Here is a 25,690-nt window from a genome sequence, read left to right as displayed (position 1 = left end):
TGCATGGAAATTAACTTTTAAAAAGTAGCTGCTCTGTATGAAGTGAAATATCCTTTAAGTAAAAAGAATAGCATTGTAAAAATGTTTTCAAATATTTAAGGCTGTAAATATAAAGAAGTGAAATCTGACAGAAACAAGTTAAGAACTTGTCAGCATACAGGGAGAGTTTTGTTTAAAATTCAAGATTTTTTTTTATTACTGCATAATTCTGCTTTAAGAGACTGAAAGTTTAAAATTATTTCAAGTATTTAAAAACTGTTATAAATCAAAATGTGAAGATCATTGGAAAGATGTGACTTGTAGATAGATGGACATAGACACATGCCTGTGGCTGTTGTTAAATATATTGATAATGTGTACATTTTTTTTACTGCAAAAGTAAGCTGTAATATACAGTCAGGTTTGACTTCCTCAAATTATAATAGTAAATTTGTAATAAAACACATCTTGCAATATGTTATGTTTTCCATATATTATGATCTACTATTAAAAATACTTGAATCCAAAAATAGTGTATTTTTGTCTAAATACTAGGTTTACTCTATTGAGTTGGTAAACAGTCAAAGAAATAAAGCTGAGGTCAATATTTACTTTGAGAAATGATAAAGCTCAACTATAATTAGCATGGACATTGTATGTATTGTTACATATGCTCTCAGCAGTGGAAAGAAATTGTTTCAAGGTTTAGTCTAGAACTGTTGGGTTTTTTACATCTAGAACTTTTTGAAATTTTCTGCTGATAATTTCTTCTGAAGTAAATTTTGAAGTCTGAATAAATACAGTCTGGTCAGATTGCCTACTAGTCAAGGTCTGTCTAAAAAAAAATGTTATATGTTGGGCTCTGCAGAAATAAATTAGAAAGTAATAAAAAGGAGGAAAAATAGCATTCTATGCTAAAATACATTCTTCAGAAGCTGAAGGGACTTCCAGATTTTTTAAATGCACATAGCTTCTTTCCTACTATTTTTCTATTCCTATGATTGTTTGAAGCAAGAAGGAAGTCTGAAACAGCATGAAAAAATTATCAATTTACTAGGTAAATTGTACCTAATAATTTAATAGGTTTATTTAGTTTGATTTCTTTCCATAAGATGTTTTAATATGGGGGAGAACATCCTACTTTATTCAAACCTCATAAGCAGGTAAACATCTTGCTTTTTGTAGAGACTTCAGGTAAAAGGCAGCCATGGAGCTGTGATTATTTCTCCATAGTTATCAGACTGTTTGACAGTGCTTCAGAGACCACTTCTGTGAACACAGTGCAGAACACCGAAGTGATTTACTATTGGGTTGTTCTCAGTACCTCATGAGCCAGGAGATGTAACAATACCTTCAATTTCTTTATGTGAATTTCAGTTGAGCCGCATTAGTGTTCTCTAGATAAGCTTGTTTGAATGATAGCATTCATCTGTTAGTATGGTGTATTTTAAATATACTGTAGTACTGTACAAAATTCTGTTCCATTCAGCAGAATCTCTGTTGCCCCCTTTTGCAGATGACGGTTGCTGCTGGTACGAGCATTGAGAATAACATTCAAAGGACCATATCCTGCCCTAATGTATGTTCAAAATATCTTGGTTTTTTGCATAATTTAAATGTGAAGCCTCCTTATGTGAATTTGATATTTTGTTGCCCACAGAAGCTTGTGCATCTCGAGGTTACTTCACATTATATATTCCAGGGTCAATGAATATTGTACTACAAGTGAGGTTTCAGCCTATCAAAATTCCCAAATTGCTGTAATTTCTTTCTACACGGGTTGATGGTGCAGCTAAATAAAGATGATGATAATATATTCATAGTTCCTTCTGCATTTACCTTGCTTCCCATCCAGCTCAATGCTCCTGTCAGTTGAAATCAGTAGAACAGCAATAGACAAAATGAGGATAGCAATGAGAGGCTATATTTATTCTACTTAACCTTGTTCTAAATTGCATTTTGATACGAAGATGTGTAATAATAAATGTGGAAGGAAGGTAATTTCATTTTTCCTTCTTAGGCAAATGTATACCATGACTTAAAATAGAAGGAGGAAGAGTTATTATTGCTTATGAAAGGTAGAACAAGTGATATATCTGGTTAAGAAAAGAAGCAAATTATTCACTTGTAGTATAATAGGTCATTTGTCTTTTTAGACCAAAATTATTCAGATAATGGAAAGTTGTTGGGCCAAACTTGAACTCTTACACATTAATGAGGAAACATTAATGAAAATTGGGATGTACTCTCGAGAAAAGACTGGGCCTCTGCATTTTATAGAAGCTATTTTTTATCGTGTAATGTGTTTTATAATTTATTTTTCAGTTAAAGGTTATCATACTTATAGGGGAGCTGGCAGACAGAATTCTGAATCAACATTTCCAACTCCTTGGGTTCTTTGAAGATATAGCAAATATTCAAAGAACAAGCACAATCTAATTAAAGTAACTAATATCTAAAAGAGAAAATACTGTGATTTAATATTGGTAAGAAGTGAATTTGTCCTCCCTGTCTGGGAAAATAATCTAAAGCCAGTCCTTTTTTCTGGAAAGTTTGTGCTCTTAAGGGAACACAGAGAAATTCTTTACATTGCATTCTTAGAAAATACTGCATCTGACCATCTCAATCATTGTGGATTTCTGCATACATTCCTGGAATAGATCAATATTATAAATTCTTGGCTATGATTTGTACTGTTTGATTCTATTTTCAGACTTGCTTCTATGCAAAGGAAAAACACTTCCTCAATACAAAGTGTATGATTAATCTCCAATCTCTTCTGGATTTTCAACATGACTTTTAACTTCTCCAGTGAAATTTTAGTATTCCAGTCTGCAAATAGTACCATTTGTAATGGAAGCTAGTAATATGAAAGATAACAATATGGCAGAAATTATAAACATGGAAAAATGCACTATTTCCAATTTAGTTATGCAAGTCCATGGTATTACTTCAAAATCGTTTGTGATCTTTTAGTTTTCTTTGAGAAACCTGGTCTAATGGAAAGTGCCCCTGCCCATGGCAGGAGGTTGGAACTAGATGATCTTTAAGGTCCTTTCCAACTCAAAACGTTATATTATTCTATGATTTTTGAATTTATAACTAATAATGACAAAAATTTCTGTTAAATCCTGTTCAGAGATAGAATATAATCCCTATCAACATCTACATGTCATCCAAATGCACTTGAACAAGAGCAAAAAGCGGAAGTCTGCACTCAGCCTTTCACCCAGAATCTTGCAGGGAGGACAGGAAGCCAGTTCTACTTTATAAGTACAAAATTAAGCAAATAATTTATTTTTTTCTGCTCAATGCCAACACACAATTACCTGTGTGAACCATCATGTTAATGGTGGGCATTAAGGCTGTCAAATCTGCAGCTGAAACTGTTTGAATGCATGGTAAATTTTCATTTATTGGGCTACATTACTCTGAAATGTTTCTTGTAATTACTGTGAATTGCACAACTTTGTATTTCTCCCTATTGTAAAAGGGATAACTACAGGGGATGGCCTCAAAGCCATAAAATTTTACAGTCAGTTTATATTGCACTGGTTCAACATTTTAAATACATGGTGTTAGTAATAAGTTGTAATTAATCATAAACCTCAGTTATTTAGTCAAAAAGGCATAATACATTTGGTTTGGCTTTTCTGGCTCTTAATCTCAGACTGAAAATATATTTCTAGAACTACTCACCTACAAGCAGTGTTTGAAATGCTAAAACCATAAAGAAAACATAGAATAGATTGTTCATGAGACATACATGCTAAAATATTTTAAAAGCCTTTCTTAAGCCTGAGTAACATCTCTTAATGAGATTAATAACAAATGTAAGCAGGTTTTTAGATGTAAAGTTTGTATAGTATGTCATTTTGCTTGATGGAAACACACTACAAGGCTTGCAATAAAGCTGAAACTCAGGAAGAAATTGCTATATATTCAAAATTGAGAATTAAGCATTACGGTGATTTTCACTGTACAACTTTGTGAAGAGGTTGCCACATATGAAAAGTTCTAATTTGTATGCTGTTGCCCTGTGAAGTTTACACTTTCATAATTATGGGCTTCAATTTACCTTTATTCCACATAAACTTTCTGTTTTCTACTTCTCATTATTATCAAGTGTTCACACAGCAGAAGCTGAGGGAAGAAATGGATAATATATACAAATAATAAGAACGCTTTGCAGATTATTTTTCTCTGTATTGTTTAGTAGGATATTAACTGCTAGGTTTGCTGTCTTTCATGCAAGATATCCCAAATCATGATTCTATTTATGTATGTATGTATGTATGTATGTATCTATCTATCTATCTATCTATCTATCTATCTATCTATCTGTGTTTTTGAATAGATCAGTCTTTAAACAACCACTCCAATTGCTGTATACTTTGTAAACACCATTGCTTGATAAGAATATCTGTAGATGTAAGCTTAAATGGCTGGATGAACATTACTGATGGATGTAGAGTCACTTAGACAGGACAGTCTATCATGCTGCTATATCTCAGTGCCATTACATGATGACAGGAAGCAGTGCAAAGACAAAGACAGGGCACTTTGTATACAGATCCAGTTGTGGCTGCATGACCTTGAGCTTCTGCAAAATTGCAGCATTAATGCTTCTTTTCTTTACTGCTCTTTAAGGTCCACAGTGAAAATGTAAACAGCATAATACAAAAGAAAATGGTGACAGATATTAGACATGCTGGCTTTCTTCATTCAAAACAGAACTTGGATTTGTGTTCTTTTAAAACAAAATTGAGCTATATAGTAAATGAAAACATACTTCACTGCATATAACTGAAAAGAAAACTACTTAATTTTAATCAAGTGCAAACACAATGTATTTGTTATTGAACCATCAGCTGTAACAATCCTCTTTTGTGGAAAAGCCACATTTTTTTGTCTAAAGGGATACATACCTTCAGGAATTCTTTGAGCTAGTCAGAAGTTTCAAAGTAAGTAGTCTGCAATTGCAGGTCATTTTAATTCCAGCATATGTGATTCAGACTGTTTTCTTTGGGTAGAAGCTTTTATTAATTATGAAGCTTAATGTGCTTAAATTTTTAACATCAATTTTTTATTATTATTTTATGGCTTTAGACAAGATATAGAGCACATCTATAGACATTTTCTAAAGGAGCTCTGGAGGAAAACAGCAATTTGTTTATATTTTGTCAGATTCGGCAGTTATGCAGCATCTTATAAAATTGCTGGTTTTCATTCATCAGCAATCTTAGTTCTTTACACTATTTCAAAAGATGTTTTGAGAGGGTTATGGTAAGGAGGGGGCAGAGGGTGAAAGCTTTGGTAATATACAGATGCCTTAAAATATCAGCATATTTATTTTTCTCCTATATGAAAATAAAACTGTACTTCTAAGGTTTTTTTAATCGGAGATTAAATCCTGCTTTTTTTCATAAGTTTGTTCATGCGAATAAGATGAGCATGTCTTTTCCTTAAATTGAAGCCAAATGCTTTTATTCTGAAGCAGAGATAATTTATTTCTGTGTTGGGACCATTTCTGCGATCAAGAGGAAAAAATACTCCAGAAGTGCTACAGATAGGAAGAAAAAGTCAGAAGCCAAAACATAATTACAGGCCTCTAACCTTTCTCAGGTTGTTATGAAAGCACCGTTAGCTTTCAGCTCATTTTCAAGCTTTATAGAAATGAGGGATTTACCAAACAGTGACCTACCACTCGAAGCTACAAAACCATTTTATGTTATCACCTCACACTTTGAAGCCTCAGACCCTCTTGACATGTAGATGTCTTGCTTATGTCTGTGGAAGGAAAAAAATTGCAGGGAGGTTTCTTTTCTCAAGCTTTTCACAAACTCTGTGGTTTAAAGTCTTCAGGGGTTACTTCAGTCACAAACAAACTTGCAAAAAGAAAAGTGATGTCGATTTGTTCTCAGTGCCAATGACTCTGCAGTTCTGTATTGATCTTTGGCCCTCATCTCTCACTTCCTGCCCCAGGGCCAGCAAATCTCACTGTGCAGCCCAACATTTCTGCCTCTGCTTCAGATCTGTGACAGGCAATGACCTGGCAGACCTGCTGCCAAGCCAGCTGTGCCAAGTGAGTTAAATCATGAGGTGGAATGAGATAGCAGCAATGCTTTGCAACTGGGGAGATGTATCACTGGCACATGTATGCCTTGGCAACAGTGATGTCCTGGTCCTTGAGTATGTGGCAGCACACTCCTGGTAATGCTGTTACATGCATGCCACCACGGTCCTGGCATAGCTTTGCAAGCACTCCAACACTTTCCCATGGCGTTTGGACTGACACAGGCCCAATGCATTGATTTGAGAGGATGAAAATTGCAAAATGGAAATCAGGAATTTGGAATTGTAGCAGCATTTGCAAGGAATTGCAAGAAGAAATTCTCAGATGATATCTCAGTTAATCCGCACCTTTTTAATTTTATTTTTTCATCTTGTGCTTTCTTGTAGAATTCGCCACTGGTTTTCTCTTTTTTGTTTGTTTGTTTTGTTTCCCTCCCTACTTCTGACACACATCTTATGTAGAGAGCCATAGCTACCTTCAGCCACAGAAGCAAGATCTAGATATGGAAAGAACTATGCTTTGGGGAGAAGAGCAGGTTTTCATTGTTTTGATAACACTTTTTCCTTTGGATTATTACTGAGAAAAATCCTATCCCTATCACCAGAAAACAGGTGGGACAAAATCTTTTCAGGCAGAGATTTAATATAAAGGAAACAATTTTCTAGATAACAATGATGCTTCTAGATACTTTCCTTTACTACTCTCCTCTAATTTGCTTTTGTCTCACAAAAGAGGGATACAGAAGAGCTATCAGCTGTTAATGGCTGGGAAATAATTCATTTGGCAAAAGGCAGTTGGCCAACTCCTTTGAAAGAATAAAAGAGCACCATCCATCCCAGGGCATGTGAAAAATAAATCAGCTCAGATTCAGATTATTTCTGTGTTTAGAAATATGCAATGTTTATGGTGTACAGCTTTTGCTTAGTGAAGCTGGGAACCTTTCTTGCTGCTGTGATGATGTTGCTGGAACCAAGGGGAGGCAGGGAGGAAGCTCTCCTAGGGGAAAAGTTCCTGGACTAGAATAAAGTAACAATTAAATTGAAAAGCCATGGACTGGAAGGGGGAAAATAATTATGAGTCATTAAGCATGGAGTCTGGAAGCAGGTGGGGGATCAGAGACACCAGTGGGAACAGGGGCTGGTGGCTGTGGGGATGAACACGATCTGAGATGGAGGAGAAGTAAGAGTGGAGAAGGATGTTTCAATGGCATGGTTCTCCAAACTGAAAAGGCAGATCTTTTTATGGAAATGTGGAGTTTCATAGGAAAGATGTCTCAGGAAGGCTTAAAGTTGGAGAGAGGTACCCCCTCATAAGGTATCTTGAGTTCCAGCAGACGAAACTATGTATGGTGGTATAACAGGTGGCACTTGTGATGTGGTCTGGGAATTTCTACTTCTAGTTCACTGTTCAGCCCAGATTTGATGCTGTATCAGACCTATCTAACATGTTAATGAGAAATGATTCATTCCACTTTGGGAATTTATAGAGGATGTATTACCAAATATACTTGTGAGCTCCTTAGACTTATGAATTAGTTCCAAGTCAGTGAAATAATCCGTGGCACCAAGCTATATATTGCACTTAATTAAATATTTGAAGAGAAAGGCCCGAACTGCTAGTTCAACCACTCAACTTGGTAAGAACTCAGCTTCTAGACAACAGTAATCCTGGTACTGGCACTTAAATAACACTCTTACATTCTTCTAATATAGCCGTTTTACTGTAATTATGTGTGGATGTCAATGTATTACATTTTGAGTAGTGAGATGGAAATTTTGTTGTAATTGTTTCCCTAGCCAATAGTTCTGGTTTATTAAATTGCTAATAGTTGTCTTCTAGAGGGAGAAACAAACATGCCCTGAGAAAGAAAAGGAATTATTTCAAAGGTCAGCATTACTTAAGCACTTGTTTCATGCTTACAGCAGACTGGAGTTAGAAGTAATTGGAAAACCTACTGATATTGCAAGTGACATCAGAGGAAAAAGCTTGCACCAGAGGTTGTGTCCTGACTCTCCTTGGTGCCTCAAGGAAGTGACTGGCTTGAAAATACACTAATGCCTGATGCAATAATTATGGAATGCAATACAAAGACAAGGATTAAGCTTGATTTTAGTTTCACTAAGGAAATGCCTGGGAAAAAATCTGTACCGTGAGAACTCTACAGACAGTATGTGTAAAATACAACATATTTATTTTCCTTGAGAATTACTGACAGCCTATTAAAAGAAATTAAGAGAAACTCTCCTTCCAATGGTACATTTATATTCTCATGCTGCTACAATGTGAAGTAGTTTATGTTTGCAAAAAACAGAAATGGGAACATGATCCTTTTGTAGAGTTCGAATTTCACCCGACCTTTGAATTGCACCATTGTTATTTCATTCATATGTAGTAACCCTAGTAAAGGTTACCTAAGTAGTGATACCATGAATTTTGCAACTTTCTTCTTTTTCTGGTTAAATTATAGATGCTTTTTAATCAAGGTAAAGAAAGCAAGCCCTAGAAGAAAAAAAACAAAACAAAACAAAAATTTAGGAAAGTTTATCATCCATCAGTTATTTTTGTCTGATCGTTCTTCTATCTAATTATTGTATTTATTATGTAAAATATTTTTTTGATCTAGATATCTCCGTTCATCACATTACACAAATTTAGGCACCAAACAATATCAAATTATTAGCATAAACTAGCTTCTTATTCCATTACTCCCTGTCTTGTATTTTATATAGGAAAAGGCATAATTGCACAGTAAAGCATAATTATAGGGTAAGAGAGAAGTGTGAAGAGGCAGATTATTTGAAATAAGATAAACATTTAATAGTGAAACAGAAAGAACAAAAAGAAACATGTCTTGGGACAAGTGAGCAGAAAAAAACCTAATAAAGATACTTCTAGCAAGGCATCCTGTGATCTGCTAAACTTTCTCTCTCTTAAATATATACTTTTCTGTATGAATAGATTATTCCCGAGACAAATAATGCATAAATTTTACTACCATGACTTCTTCATTTTGATGCATATTCAGCTACTTCTTGCCTGTATTATTTTGGAAATATTGAAAATTCAAATGGAAAATTCAAATGGAAAAATAATCCTTTTCAGATCTTAGTTTTCAAAACTTCTCAGGATTAGTCTGTCTCTGTCTAAATTTCTGGTTTCAAGTAGTATTAATATAATTCTGAAAACTGGATAGTAAGAAATCTTAAGAAATTTTGCATGAAGTAATTAGTGTCTCCATTTGAAAAATATCTTTGAAGAAATAACCTTATTTCATTTCTTCTGTCCTATCCATGGCCACATCCTCCAGGGGAAGATCAAAAACAGTTTTTTAATTTTTCCATGGTTTGTGGATTCAGCCAGTACTGCACTTGAGGAATAGATAGATCGTTTTTGAAGAATTGAATTAGTTAAGATACTTCAAAGCATGGATGCCAACTTAGATTTAGATGCAGAGCATGTGCTGGGAGGCTGGTTTCCTCTCATGAGTCCTTGATATTTCTTGTCATGACATCATTCTGTGCCTCCCCTTGAAGGGCATGATCCCTGCTAGGGAGAGAGGGAAGGGAAGCAAGAATGTGCCAAGATTATAAGCATACAAGCAGAACTGTTTCCATTTCGCAAAATTATCAAAGAAATAAAAATAGCTTGTGCGCATTGCCAAAAAGTCTTACTGGATTTCAGAAGTGAGAGAAGTAGCTCTAAAATGGTCTAATTTCTCCGGTGAATTATATAAGTACTTTAGTATATTTGATTTCAGTATATTTTGCTCATTTTCATCGGATGAAAATTTAGCCCTGAGTCTCTTTGACCTGCAATTTTGATAAAGCAAAATAATTAGAAAATTAATTTAATGTTATTAGTTTAAGCTTATACTTAATTCCTAATTCCTCTTGCAGTCATGTAAAAGGAGTTTTACATTTCCATTTAGTTTCAGAAGAATTTTGACCTATTTTTCTAGAAGATATCATTACTGAAGGTTTGTTAGGAACTATAACCTTTGAAACAGTTTTCTTTTTAAAATATCATCCTCAAATTTCATAATGCATTTTGATTGTTCCATAAACAATGCCTTTGATATTTCTCATAAAGCAGATCAAGACAGATACAGAAGCAGCTACTTCTTCAACTCAATTTATTTTAAAATATTAGGTAAACATCAATATTTGTCTTGGAAAGGAATCAATTTTTATTGATAACTGTATTTGAGAAGATGCAATTTTTCAGTATGTATTTTTTGCTATTAGATCCAGTTAATCAATATGTGAATTACCTTCCTGGCTGTTTAAAAGAACAAGAATTTGTCATAAATTACATGGACTGTAGCTGGAAAGTCTGTCACACGTCTGTGCAGCAACGTGGTAATCTTTTCTCATTTTTCTTTTCTCACACATTTACGTCTGTTTTAACTCAGAACACAAATCCAAATGTAATTGATAAAAGCAGATGAAGGGTGAAATTAAGAGGTCAGAATCTGTTTAGTATTTCTGAATTGAGATTTATGATGTGATCTCTTTGGGCCAGTCTGCCAGTCTGGTCTCCTGACCTCCTGGCCTAAAGTAGAGTAACACCTCTATTAATTTTCCTGTTCTTACATCCCTTTGAGGACAAGACCAAGCTGTTACAGTGGTAGACTTTGAAGATCTCATTTAACTACAACTCCAGGACCAGCTGTCTGAGTGACATACACATAAGGGCAGTTCCATTATTCAATAGATTTAGTTACTTCTGCAAAGAAAATATGCCTTACAGGGTAAGGAGACAGGTTTTCAGGAACTATTTGTGGCATAATTCCTTTTTAGTAACTGTAGATGTGTGAACTGTATTTATACCTTGTAGCTAGTCCAGAATACTCCAAAGGTATCTCAGAGGGCATGTCATTCTCTGCTCTTTGTGGTCACTCCTTGAAATATTCTAATCCCACATGACAAAAATTGTGATATTTTTGTGGTTATTAATTTATTAGCATATCTGAAGAACAGAAAAGGTTTATACAGAGTTCTATGGAAAATTAAATTTTTATGGAGAACTGGCCTCTAGCAAACTGTACTTTCATTCTTCACTCTAGAGAGGAAACTAAAGGTGGGATCTTCTTTAGACTATCCCTTTCACAGCCTCATGTTACCATGCACTCTCCAGCTGTAAGCAGAGCGGATGAAGTTGTTCTGATTGTGTGAATGAACTTATTTGGCCTGAGCAGAAGCATTTGCCCAGGATCAGGACAAGGAAGGCAAGCTAAGGGGCAATGCTATGGCAAAAACTTGGGATTTCCTAGCACAGTCAGGGAGCCAGGGACTGGAAGACACTGGAGGACATCTTAAGTCAAATATCAACCAGATGTTACAACAGCCATCTGCAGAATTGTTTTTTATTCTGCCAATCGTATGGACAGCTCCTGCTGCAACTTGGGAATTACAGGCTGTTACCTACTGTTTGCGTATTTTAGTTTTATTCCCATTGGTTTCAGTTCCTGTTCATATCTCTGCCATTATTTTGTTCTCTTGCTTTCCTGCTTGCAGTTCAATGCACTTTTCAAAGCTGCTTCATTTTGCTGGAAAGAGGACCTTACTGTTTCCCAGAAAATGGAGGAATGCATTTCCTGTGATTATACTCACAATGTTATTTTGACATAAAGACAGGCATGGCCCATGTTGCTGGTCCAAAACTCTGTAAAGGAGTTGGTAGCAATCAAAGCACTGAAGGAGAGCACTCACAGAATACAGACCCAGGAAACTCTAGATTTTACTGTATGAAAGTGTATCATTCAGCTCTCCACAGGGATTGCTGTTTGTTTGTCAACCCAGGTGGCTGTGATGTCTGTCTTTTCCCATTCCAGTTGATTTATCAGGAAAACAGATTATGCATTATGTAGCTGAGGCCAATTATCTGTCGTGTTGTCATGTTGTCTCTGACTTGTCCCTCTCAATTTACTGCTTCTTTTTTTATACTTAATTTGTAACTTCCTTTGGAAAGAAAACATATATTTTTGCGCTTTCACAAAGTAGGATGAAATATTAGGCCTTGAGTTACGGTTACTAGTGCAAATTTATAAAAATTATTTAATATATAATAAATTTTTTCTTTACATGAAGAAAGCATAAGCACATAGCATAAGGACTGAAGGGAAAGTTTTATTATTTTCACTTGTATCAGCCAAAGACAATGCTCACTACATTTGACCTGAATGAGAAAGTATTTCCAAGTATTGTACTGCTGATGGCAAAACTTTCCAAAGCTCCGTAGGTATGGGATGACATATTTGGGTTTATTAATATTTTAAAACTACATGAAACTTTCTGTGTCAAGTTTTGATAGTTTAGGTTTTTTTCCCTTCAAAATAAGTTTACTAGTGGACTTCTAAGCCTGACTGACTTTTGAAACAGACATCTGAAGTCAGACACCAAAGTCAGGAGAGAGGAATCCCAGCTATATAAATTGTTAATTTATCCTGGATGAGGAATCTCCTTGTATTTAGGTATCATGATGCAGATTACTTACTGGAATTAAAGTTCCTAAAATTGTAAGCCTTCTTGGTATCTACTTTAGCAAAATTTACTGCAAGGGGCTGACTTTTTGACATGGTTAGCCTTGCCACATAACAGGTCTGTTGGAAAGTATGATGATGCACATTTCTCATGTGTGTCTCAATGTGAATTTTTTTCTTGATTGAAAATAGTGCAGTAGGTGCTAGAGGTGTGGCCACCCCGGCCTTTTGAGCTATGGGCAATCATTTATGACACTTCTGCTACCATAGAAGCATATTTCAACTTAACAGAAATTGAGCTCATGGAAAAAAGCTATTGAACCATTCATATGTTGTTACTCCTAAGAGATTTGCCAATGCAGTTGAGACTTCTGGGAACATTTTTCAGTCCCTCAGAGCAGTAGTTTTATTCACATACTTTGAAACCCTGACTGCATCCACAATGTGATCCCATTGTCTGTACTTTTAATAGAGCCCCAGCGTAAACTAACATTTTCCACACCACGTCTACATATTATCATAAGTGAAGAAACCAGAGAGCTGTTGAATTTCTACTGCTGTTTTCAGAATATCCGAATCAGGTTCTTTTAGATAGAGCATATGAGGAAGGTTAAATGTTTAGTACCAAATTTACTTTTCTGACGATATTTTACATTATCTGGGATTTTAATTTAGAAAAGTGACAGAGCAATATTCTGAAACCACAATGCAAGTACAATATAGTGATCACACTGTACAGGGAAATCACATAATGAACATAATTCCCTTACCATTCTCTGTATGCAAACTGTCATCACACTGGACATTCCTGGTTGCTGGAAGAGAATGCATAGGTTGAGGAAAGCATAAACCTGTTGGTCTCTTCAAAATCACTTTTGCTATTTGTTCAGTATCTATAATTGTTGGGTTGAGCCATGTATACAGCTGCCCCATGCTGATCCGTCTGGCTCAGGAAGTTAAGGCTTTCTGTTATTTTAGGGAAGTCCATTTACATGACCAGTTGACCCTCAACTGACACAGCCATTTATGTACAATAAAGGCCACCCACTGGTCCCCTTGGTGTTGAGGTAAATTCAGCTTCCTATATGATAGCTGTGGCTACTTCAAGAATTCTTTTTTAAGCTTCATGGCTTTTTCATCCTTGTCTGTTATTTCATGGTAGAAGTTCATTGATCGATCACACAGATTCGGCAATATTGCAAATTACAGAAAATATTCTTGAAAGAACAAAAACGACATGTTAAGCAATTTCTAAATGCATTTCTCCCTTTCTCCTTAACAAGTGCAGTTAGCCACATTCAGATTATAAAGATGAAGCTTCTAAAATTCACGGCTTTGGTCAAGTCTTCTGGAATACAGAAGTCCTAAATGAAAATTTCATCAACCAATAAAAAAAATTATAATACTGCACAGAGCAAAGGTGAAGAAGGCATCAGTCATATGAATAATTCCATCAATAACCTCATTAGTTCTCTGATAAACAAAACAAAGATTTGTTTTTAAATGTTTTATAAGGATATCCATGAAATACTATCGAGTTATTACAGACGGGGTCTTCAGGGAATAATTTAAAAGAAATTAAACTTCTAATTTATATTCAAAAATTAAGATACGTGTAAGTTCTTAGGCATAATATTATCTGAAGATCTAGTGAAGACTGCGTGCACATATGTTCATACAGTTTTACATAAGCTATGCAATAACAGACAATTTTTTTTTTAAATTTCCACATGATTTGTAGAAAAAATTAAAATCAAGTTGAATAGCTCCCTAAGGCAAAAGAGAAGATAAAACTTTGAAACTCAGCATGATCAGAGGGCAAGGATGTTTTCATGTATTTCTATTTCAGCAGTTATGGGCTTGCTTGTCTGTGTATATAAAGTGCAAAGATGGGTAGCTTTTTTATCCTCTATTTTTGCAAAATTTCCTCATTCGGTTCTCATGCCTTATTTTTCTTCCATCTGAGAAAGTGTTTTGATATGATTACAATGCTTGGGGGTTTGGTTTGTTTGAAGTTCAGGGGCATTTTTTTTACTTTTTTTTCCATAAAGGTCTAAAAGGGGGTAATGAACACTGAAATGCTGTCACTGAATTTCAATTATTTTAGCCTTTTTTTTTTTTTTTTTTTCTGCTGAATGCAACTGAAAAATAACCCCAAAATTTAAGAATTTAAATACATAAATACACATTGCTTTCTTAGGACATAAGGCATAGATATTTCACTTTAAATAAAAATTACTTACTCATAGCATTGGTAATAAAATTTTAAATAATAAAGACTGGAAATGGAAATTTTAGGCAAGACACAGCTTTACAGAATAGTGAAAACCCATTGATTCAAAAAAGATGAGCAGGATGAGGTGCTACAAGGTGTTATCTTCAGTTCTGTGAACTGATTTTCTTGCATGCCAGTAGTGCTAAAATAGATAATTACCTACATAAATATCTTTAGGACTTTTAGTAATATGATGGTTATATGCTAAATATAGTGCAGGCAGCAAGCCTTTTGGTGCACCAACTCAGATTTCCAGTTCATCAAGCAGAGACACTACAGGGTGCTCTGCCAAAGTTTATTGAAGCATTCATTGCCTCTCCAAACTGGTTTAGCACCCAGTGAGGGATTTTTCCTGCCGGATTACCCACAGACTGTTTATAGACAAACTGTGAGGTAGCTGTGGTACATTTGAGAGAGCTGAAGCTGGGCTGAGCTGTAGGTGCATGGCTACAACCAAGACAGAGCTTTATGGGCAGCTAGGATGTAGGTGTCGGGTGGTAACAATATTCTCTGCAGAAGACCCTCTCACTACTTTGTTTCTTATTCCTGGGATTCTTTAATTTCTCCTTGTCACAGCCTTTGTCAAACAATATAAATTTACAAGTACTAAGCTAGCTGTCTGCCTGAAACAGATATATCCCACATATTTTTTGTGATGCCTGTGTACTAAATACATTCTAGACAATTATCTTTTTGTGCAGACATGGATTTTAAGGCTTCAGACTGAGAGGATTGTGTCTCTAAATCAAAGTTTGTGCAGTTCAGCATGATTGCTGTAATTAGCAGTTTTCTTCACTACACTTAACTAAGTCCCACTGCTTTTGTTACAAGTGGAAAAGGGCATGCATTCCCTAGAGAATGGAGAACTAAGGAGGTCTTTTCTGCAGGATTTATGTGACTGTTATAGTCTGAGTCTGGCTTTTTATGGGGTGTAAACATATCTGGTGAGAGTATTTAAGTCTGTATGTGTGCATTTCCAATTGTGTATGAATTTCACTAAAATACTGCCTTAGAAAGATAACTTTTATTTTCTCTCCCCTTCATGTGACTCCATCATATCTTGTGGTGGTAGCTTTAATCCTAGCTTTCCTGGACAGAAGAGCTCGAAGTTATCACGTACACTCTGTCCTGAACATTGTCATGTCTGTTTATTTAGTTATCAGTAGACACAGTGTCGTAAAAGGGGACAGATGTAACATTGAATTGGTAGTAATGTAGTAGGATAATGAACTTCAAACAGAAACAGGAGCTCTGCAGCACCTCAAAGGCAACTAGAGTTGTTTGAAGTGTAACTTGTGTCTGAAACGCTGGACCTGGGTTGGCAAATATGATTCAGTTTTCAAAGTGGCAGTCAGTCACACTTCAAATAAGCCCAACTGTTTCTGATGTGTCTGAACATTAGGTAGCAAACCTTCCTCTGACACAGCCCTGTAGTAAATATCTTAAATAGAACTTTAAAAAATAAATAAATCTCTGTGTTTGTCAATTTCTGATTTCTGCTTTTTCTGGAGAAACATGGATAGTGTTCAGTGGAGTAATCTGAATTACCTGAAAAACGAACAAAACTTACCTGTAGTTCATATATTGTGTAGTGTTTATGTGAGGTGATCATACACCTATGTGGATAGGTCTGGCAAAACATGCAACAAAACTCATGGATGTGCATGCATTCGTCATCAGAACAGATAACTCACCCCTTCTTAGAAGTCATGGACTAGGTCCCAATTTTGAGGTACTGTTCTTCTGGAAGTCAAGCTGTTCTCCTGCACTGCACAGCCACTGTCAGTGCCTGAAGGACTAAATAAAAAATGTGGACAAAGATCCATGAATTTCCCAGGCTCTGAGCAGAATCTGCCTCTGGACCACCTACCTGTCCAGTGGGCAGCTAAAGAATGTATTGCTAATGAGGCTGTATTTTGATGTAAATGTAGTACTTATTGAACACAATCACTGGAGTTCTACAGAGCCCTTGATTAGCAGCATTTTTTCTTATGTGTTGAACCACTGCTTTGTTTATGATCTGGTTATTAAGAGATACCTCTGCTCAAATTAAAGTGCAAACAAGATCATGTGCCAAAGTCAATAGTATGGATTTTATTTAACAGTAAATGTGAGTGACAGAGATAGACAGAAATAGGAGGGGGAGAGGGGAGAGCAGAGAGAGAAAGAGATTTCAAAAACCTCAAAGTGTTTTATATCAACTACCCTGTAGTCTTAAAAAAAAAAAAAAAAAATAGATGCCAGTGTCTGAATGCTAACGTAATTTTAAGATGTTTTACTATTTCTTTATTTTCAATAAAGGCACAGAGGTTAATAAGTTCTTTGTTAATAAAATCTGTGCAATTTCTAATACAGAATACACCCTTCCTTAATTTGGTTTTCTTGGCATCTGTAACTACATTGTATATTTTTCCTCAGGACAAAGTCTATGTCAGTAATTACCAATTCATCATATTTCTTCTGATAAAGAACATCTGTGACTAATTAGCTTGTTTTCACCGCTGAAATTTTTAAATTTCATTGCAATAGTATAGACAAAATGAAAGATTGATGTTAAAAACTTCAGTATCTGAAACAAGGTTCAGTATATATCCCAAGCAAAATTGGGATTCCTTCATGAGGTACACATTTGTACTTTGCAAATATTAGCTAACTCTTAGTTGGACTAACTGGAAAGAGAGCAAGTCAACATATGAAGAAAAAGTCCCATGTTTTCAGTTATCAAACAGAAAGCAAATTCGTGAAATCCATGGCTTAAATTATCTGCAGCACACACATCAAGAAAGCTCTGTGTATGCAGTATCATCACAATTTACACTCTAGTCATCTAAGTTAAAGGATCTGCAATTCACACAGTGAAGCCATATATATAGATTCCTTGTCATGGACTTAAAAAATGGAAATATCTTCCAAATGTCACTTATCCCACCTTTTTCCATTAAAACAATACCATAAGCCCCCACAGGCACTTGCCTCAGTTGTCAGTGAAAGTGTGTCACCACAATTCCTGCACAGCCAGGCTTGTTGCTTAATTATTCTTACAGAGGGTTTTCCTAACACTGCTCTGAACTGCTTTGGCAGCAGTTTAACCTTGCTGTGACTCAGGACACCTGTCTTGTTGCCTTCCCCAAGAGCCAAACCCCCATACAGCTGCAGCTGAACACTAGCACCTAAAAGAATGAGATAATTATGACCAATTTATATTTTATATTTTCAACAAATTTTTGGAGGGGCAAGGGGGACGGCAAGATTATTGCCACCAGGGTTACCAATTATGAAGTGATTCCTGATTTAGGGATTAGTTTTATTTAGCAGTTTTATTTACTTGTTACAGTGAAGCTTTAGTTCTGCTGGGACAGGCCAGACCATAAGCAGCCATCTACAGTGCAGAAGAGGTCACTTTCCCAATTGTCTTTATAGAAACCCTATAGAGAAAAACAAAAAAGCATTTCAAAGGTGCAGTTCCTTTCAACCCAAAAGATACAAATGGAGCCATGATGGATCAATCACATCCTAAAAGTACATTTTTTCACTTTTGCTGCTCTTGGGTGACCAGCTTGGATATAGAAAATCTAATATTTGCATCCTCAATGATCCATTAGAATTATTCTTGCCAGGAAAAGATCAAATATAGTTTATGGAAAGAGATCAGTTGGTGGATAAAGTCAATTAGTAGACTAGATTCTGTACAAATCTTCCTCTGAAAAAAAAGAAAAAGAAAAACTCCAACTTTTTAACTTGATGATTTTTTGGTTAGAATCTAAAATGATTAATATTTTGAAGTTTGGAAGTTATTAAAAATAGTAGAATTAAGCATGTTTGCATCTTTTTCATCCTTCTCTTTTTCTGTAGGTTTATACTGAGTAAATTAATGAAAAAAATTGGAAACTGGAAAAGAGCAAAAATCTGGAAAAAAAGAAAAATTTAAAATACTAAATTATTTGATGTTAGTTATTTGGTATAAATTGTGAAAGGGTAAAAAATATTGTTATACTGTGGAAGGAAGGTTGGTTTCTGAATCAGAACAGGGGACTTGTTGACCTATTAATAATAACTGAATGTGTGATCATGGATAAAATTTACCCAGAGACAATGCTGAGAAAGCAGAGAAGGAGACAAGTGTCAGGACAGTTACACAAAATGAGGGAGAAGAAAAGGTCATGCTGTATTTTGTCAGGTTTGCCTGGGAGAAAACAAGTTGTTCTGTGGAGAAGCAAGGAAAGTAAAGAGTTTGGAAAGTGAGTCAGGGATGCTAAAATTCAGCTAGACTAGGAAACTGGAATTGGTACCAAAATAAGCTGCACATTCCTTATCCAACATTATAATGGAAGACCTATTCTGTTTACTGGTAAGTATGTGTTGCTTCTTATAGCCACCCTTCATATATCCTCTCTGTCAGGATTTATTTTAGGTTATTTCTTAGGGCCATGTACTGACCTCAATCTGCCTTATAATGAGGGCTGTATGTGTGCATTGATGTGCTGAAGCCATTGTACAGTCTGTAAAGCACTTCAATAATTTGCATATTGTCCAGGCTTATTCTTTTTATAACTTTGTGTTTATTTTAAATTTGTGAGGAAAAAAAAAAAAAAGAAGTAGGATGGTAAGCATGAATTCAGACTGTGCTGACTGTGGGAGGTTGTAGTCTTGTACTTCAATGCAGGAATTTATTCTGTGCTATGCTACTGCTCTGTGACCATATCCCATCTTTAGTAATATTAATAATTAAATATCTGGGAAAATATATAACTGATTAAGTGGAATAAAATCAATCCCATTTTCCATAAAATTATTTTTTAAATTAGTCATAATCTGTCATTTTAGACCGTATTTTACTCTTTTTACTTCTCAATAGATGAAAAATTTTCTAAGTGGAGGAGTAAATTGTTGTCAGTTTTTATGCAGTACAATATTTGATCAATCAAGGCATATTGGTACAAATATCTTTTATGTTAAAAGATGTCACTTGATTATATGCTGTAGTCTGCAACATAGCTGTATGTGCAATTTATTTATGTACTTTAAGAAAAAGTGAACATGAATATCTATAAAACAAAGGCATTAATTTTTAAACAGACAAAAAGTGGATGGTATAATTCCCCTTATTATGTAGCTGACTCACTTCCATACTACAGTAGTATGATTTAAGGAAAAAAATCCCTACAGTCGCAACTAACAACACTTTCATCCCACTTCTGGAAACTGTGCTGCCATAGTATTGCACATGAGTAATACTTCTACAAAAAACAGTCCAGTGTGTGTAGTAAAACATTCTGAATACACATTGTAAGCCAGCCTGCAGTTTCATCCTATACTGTATATAATATTATGAGCTTTTTTAAACTCCCACACCTGAACTACAAATTCAGCTTTATTGTGTTTACAGATGTTTGTATGAGTGATGTTTTGTCCCATCCCTTTTCAGTACTAGTCTGACAGATGTTTAATTTTCTTGTAGACCCACCCTCTGTGCCTCAGTGTTCCCATCAGTCAGGAGCAAAGCACTAAAGACACAACTAGGGTTATTTGAGAGTATCAGAGTGTGTTACTGTCATTCACTGTGATATCTGTTCCAAACCAAACCAATCTAGTTTACATGATCTGCAAGACAAGAGACCTTTAAATTTTCAATCTGCCTTTTTTATGGGGAAAGAAAAAAGACTTTAAGTTCATTCTTGTTCATAAATATGGGAGAATGACTCATTTGGTATAATTGGATTGGCTACATTATAATAAAAATATTAAAAAGTATTAAAGAGCTACATTTTAGAATTATTAAAATTTCTGCCTTTTTTAAGGGAAGGAGGCTATCAAGTCCTTTGAAGCCTCAAGCTTTATAGCCTGATACTAAGGATTACAAATAAATAACATTGAATTTTTTCATCTACTATCTTGTGCTTGAGATCATTTTTTTAAGCTTTTGTCAACTCACATCTCTTATCATAATCTGAAGAGTCTCACAGAACACAAGAGATTCTAGATTAAAAAAGAAGAAAAATGTTATTAATTCTATTATGCCTTTTTCCCCCCCTTTTTCTTCTGTTTTATTGCTACTGTAAGTGTTTTAACTGACCGATACCTGCTGGCTGGACATTATTCTTCAGAAAGCATAAATTTTAGTGATAAGTACACAATAGATAATACAGAACACCAAATTCAAATTATTTAAATAGAGGACATGGGAAATATTAATAAGTCAGCAGATTGCACACTTTATTCAGCAGTTTTCCATTAAGAATAATTTAACTGTGAAAAAGCCAACTGGGCACGTTTTAGCTGGTGGTCATGTACAATTTAAACTTTTACATGACAATTTTCAAGCTAATTTGGGAAATAATGGAAAAGAGATTAATGTTTGGCTGTTTGGTACTCATTAGGGAGTTATACATGGATTGTTGCTTCTGGTTATATTGCCAAAATCAAATGAATTATCGTCCTATTATTATTGCCCTAGATTCAGGTGAAAACTACCATGGCATATTTGTGCCATAACTTCTGTCTGTAGTGTCAGATTTCTCCCTGAAGTAATCCTGTGTGAGAAAATCATTGCCAGAAACTGAGCCATTGCCATAATGCTCATGTTGCTGTGGTGATCCTCTTTGACTTCGAAAATCTGGGGGAATTAATCTTTACATGGCAAATGTGTACTAGCAAAATCAGGCAGATTACATCACGAGTCCTGACAGTGGTTGTTCTTTGTTATCTTTGAATTTATCTAGACTGGCTGTCGCATCAACTAGCATGTAAACAGGTGCATTTAAAGCTTCTTTTTGACTGAATTTTGAAATATAATTTTGAATATTGTGGTACTCTTGTTCTAAAAAATCATGAAAATAACATGATATAGCTAGTGAATTTAGGTGATATTTCTATAAAATTCAGTTTACAGAGATCACAAAGCTACACCAAAATATTTCTATGTATATCCATTCAATATGTTTGAATTATCTTAATCAGATGTATGAATTCTATCTAGAATAATCCTCAGTCTATTATTATTTTGGGTTCTTTTCTAGAAGCAAGTTTTGGGGGCTTTTTTTTGTGTGAATTTTTAATTTTTTTCAGATACTGAAATGGTAATTGAGTGTTTTTCTATTTGCTCAAAAAAGCAGTTATATCTCTCTTACTCTGGGACCCCAGTCATCATAGTAAATTACTCATTCATAGTATCAGGCCATGCACAGAGAGACTTGAGATGATTTCTTCTACCCAGAAGGGGATGGCTGGATAAGTAAATATTTGTAAGGCTTAGTTCAAAATCTGATATAGATTCAACTGATTATTTAAGGGAGGAAATCTTGATGGAAAGCCATATAATAGTTCTCCATTTGTCTGATTTTTGTGTTCAGTGAATGTATTGGAAATATCAATTCTTATAGATATTTCCATGGGCTCTGAGCCTCTGAAATGTTTTTCTTTTCTTCTAAGGAGCATTGACTGTGTGCTTCTGTGTGGGTAGATGTTTACACATTTCAAAATTTCAGTCCCTGCCCACATTTCTGAAAAAAAAAAAATTTAAAATGGGGTCTCAAGTCCACTGTGCTACTGAATGACATGGTTTTAGCTGGAGATGAAACACCACAGAGCCATTCGCTCAACCTCCCCTCTGTTATCTCCTCTTCTGGTGGAATGGGGAGGGGAATTGAAGTAAAATTTGTTTGCTGAGATAAAAACAGTTTAATAAGGGAAAATAAAGTAAAATAGAATAATAATGGTGAATAATAAGAATGGGAAAAAAACAAGTGATGCACAATGCAGTCGCTCACCACATGCTGACCAATACCAGAACCCCCCCTTCCTGAACCCAGATCAGCTGCTCTTCCAGCAACTCCCCCCAGTTTACATACTGGGCATGACATTCTGTGGTGTCCCTTTGGTCATTTCAGGTCACCCGTCCCAGCTATGCTCCTCCCCAGTTTCTTTTGTGTGCCTCCTCACTGACAGAGCATGAGAAAAGATAAAAAATTGGTCCTTGGCTTAGGATAAACACAACTTAGCCAAAAACCAAAACATCAGTGTGTTATCAACACCATTCTCATTCCAAATCCAAAACACAGCACTGTAACAGCTACTGGGAAGAAATTAACTCTACCCTAGCTGAAACCAGGACACTCAGTTCTCTCTCTTACATAACAGAAATCTTGTCATTATCTTAGAATCACTGAACAGTGAAGGTTGGAAAAGACCTCTAAAATCATTGAGGCCAATCGTTAACCCAGCACTGCCACATCCACCACTAAATCATGTCCCTAAGTGCCACATCCACACATTTTTCCAATGCTTCCAGCGATGGTGATTCCACCACTTCCCTGCTTAGCCTGTTTCCTAATATCCAGTCTATTCCTCCCCTGGTGCAACTCTTCGTCTTGCTTTGTCAGTTAATGGAACTCTCACATTGTGATGCTCAATCCCACTTCCCACATTCTAGATGTCTTGCAGACCACTAGGCAACCCAAACCAGTGTTGGTAAATCCTTGATAGTTTGAAACACAATTGATGTCTCTGTCAGAACCACTGGAAGAGCCACTCTCTTTAAAGAAGAATTATTCCCTATCTGTGCAAGTGTGGTGCGAGTCAAAGTAACATTCAGTTCATATTAGAGCCACAGTAGTTCGACATGATGTGGCCAACCCACATCAGACGTTTCTTTGTATAATATACTACTGGTGGCCAATTTTTTTGAATGGGTGTTAAAAAATAAATTCCAGTGCCTAAAAAATGTGGAAAACAGAGACTAGATCAATTTTGCTTGAATTACTTTGTGGAGAAGTACAGAAAACACTGTATAAAAACAACATCATAGTGCAAACTGATATTTTTAAGAGAGTAATTCAGAGACTATTCTACAATTTTGAAAGTTTTGCTTTTATGTATGAAGAGATCAAAATTTTAGTCCTGAGATCCAAAAAGATTTCCATTTTTTTACCCAGGTCCTGTTATAATACATTATTTCAGGGTACATGTCAAACCTAAAACCTGTGTACAAATGAATTCTTATTTTGAGCAGTAATGTAACAATGAATGTTTTAGATGACTGACGCCAAACCCATGTGTTTAAATCATAGAATCATGGAATCACAGAATGACCTGAATTGGAAGGGACCTTAAAGATCATTTAGTTCTGACCCCCCTATCATGGGCAGGACACCGCTCACTAGACCAGGTTGCTCTAAGCCCCATCCAGCCTGGCCATGAACACTACCAGGGATGGGGAAAATCTGGCATTCTACTTAGTTTAGAATCAAGGAGTATTTATTATGACTTCTCTGTAGAAGGAAAATAAATAGTGAATTCCATTCAGAGTTTTTTTGTATTTTGACCTGTTAATAAGAGTCAGCAAGAATGAAGTCTGTGTTCTGAAAAAATTGCTAAAATAAATCCTTGGTCATTTAAAAGGCATGGAGAATTTCCAAGAAAATTTCCAATAAAGGAATAACAAGAAAAGAAAGAAGATACCTTTTATTTTTTCTGACCACACACAAATGAATCGGATGAAAACATAACAAATAAAAGGTTAAAACTCTGAGTGAATTGTGGTAGATAGTGATTTCCTGTGTTAAATTTATTACATCTAAATTTGTAGGAAAGCGACTTGGTTGACGTAGCTTGTGTTGAATGTAAAATAGAAATTATAAGCCTCTACCTTTTTTTTTTTCCATTCAGAGATTAGTCCACGCACTCATTCCTGAAATGAAATTGTGGTTTAATGATGGAAAATCCAGAGGAGGAGATTTTAAGCTGAATCTCCTCAGTGTCTCCAAAACTGAATTTTACGTGTTTTTCATTTGTTTTTATTATTGCTATTATAAAATTTCTACTTTATTTCAGTATTTTTTGGGGGGATGACGAGAGACTGCATTCATTTCAGCTCAATTTAGACTGGATCGTATTCTGAACAGATGAGCATCAGAGATATGAGATCTCGATTTCTGTGGCATACCCTCAACTTGGAGACTAGTTATCTATGTTTTATGCATATTTGGTCATAAAACATTAATCTTGCCAGGCCTTTCCTGGGAACAAAAAACAATGAAAGCAGGATTTCTTGAGCCAGCCCCTAGAGGCGGAAATTTAATGGTAAGAGAGCTGTAGTATGCCTCCCCTGCCCAGTCCTGCTGCCAGCACATCTGTCAGCGCTGCCAGCCTTCGTCTCCCAATGGCATCCCATTCTCTCAGGCACCCTCCAGCCTCTGCTCCAGCTGTATTTCAGCTGCTTCACTGGGAAGGTCCTTGAATTTTTTTATTGGGAACTCTTAGTGGTCCTTTTAGTGGCTACAAATTTCTGTTGAATTGCTTTTCAAGGCTTAATTTCATAGGCCAAGTAGTAAGACAAAAAGAGAAGCAGCAGTTAAGATAGGCTCTGAGATAATGTTTATTCAGTTTATTCAAACAATGCTCTTTCTCAGGTTGTTTATCTTGAAAAAAATTGCAAACATCTTGACGTCGTGGTATAGTATAAAACCAGTGTAATCAGCTGAATAATTTTCATAGAGTTCTAATTCACTTCAGTTCTTAATTAGCTTTACTGCCACATAACTTCTACATGAGTTTTAAAACTGCAGTTGTGCCTGTCAACTCCTATTAGTTATGCAACAGATACTACCTTCAGGGCTCCCAAAGTATGACCGACTGTCGTGGTCACTGACCATGCAAGATTTCTGCTGCAAACAGCAATTCCAAATGACAGTATTCCCTTGATCCCTGTATATACATATGAGGCAATTGCATGAGCAGAGGTCATTATTATCACATTATTTATTACATAACTGGGTGTTATGTTAAGACAAAAATATGCTTTGCTTAGTGTAGAACCTGTGGGAAAAAAAATGTTTCCTAGAGCACTGGTCACAGGGATATCTTGGATGAATTGGTTATTTTT

General features: G+C 35.5%; 1 protein-coding gene across 1 annotated transcript in view; it reads left to right on the top strand.

Annotated features, from left to right (window-relative positions):
- The first annotated feature begins 1,515 nt into the window (after window positions 1-1,515).
- The window catches only part of PPFIA2 (PTPRF interacting protein alpha 2), a 148,555-nt gene continuing 124,380 nt past the window's right edge, over window positions 1,516-25,690 (top strand). Inside the window, exon 1 of the mRNA XM_068999746.1 lies at window positions 1,516-1,558. The gene's annotated coding sequence lies outside the window, so the exon portion shown is untranslated. The remainder of the gene's footprint in view (window positions 1,559-25,690) is intronic.

The sequence above is a fragment of the Aphelocoma coerulescens genome, chromosome 1A, assembly GCF_041296385.1.
Source record: "Aphelocoma coerulescens isolate FSJ_1873_10779 chromosome 1A, UR_Acoe_1.0, whole genome shotgun sequence".
In the NCBI taxonomy this organism is placed as follows: domain Eukaryota; kingdom Metazoa; phylum Chordata; class Aves; order Passeriformes; family Corvidae; genus Aphelocoma; species Aphelocoma coerulescens.
The sequence above is the reverse complement of the archived record's forward strand: the minus strand, read 5'-3'. Positions and strand labels throughout refer to the sequence as shown.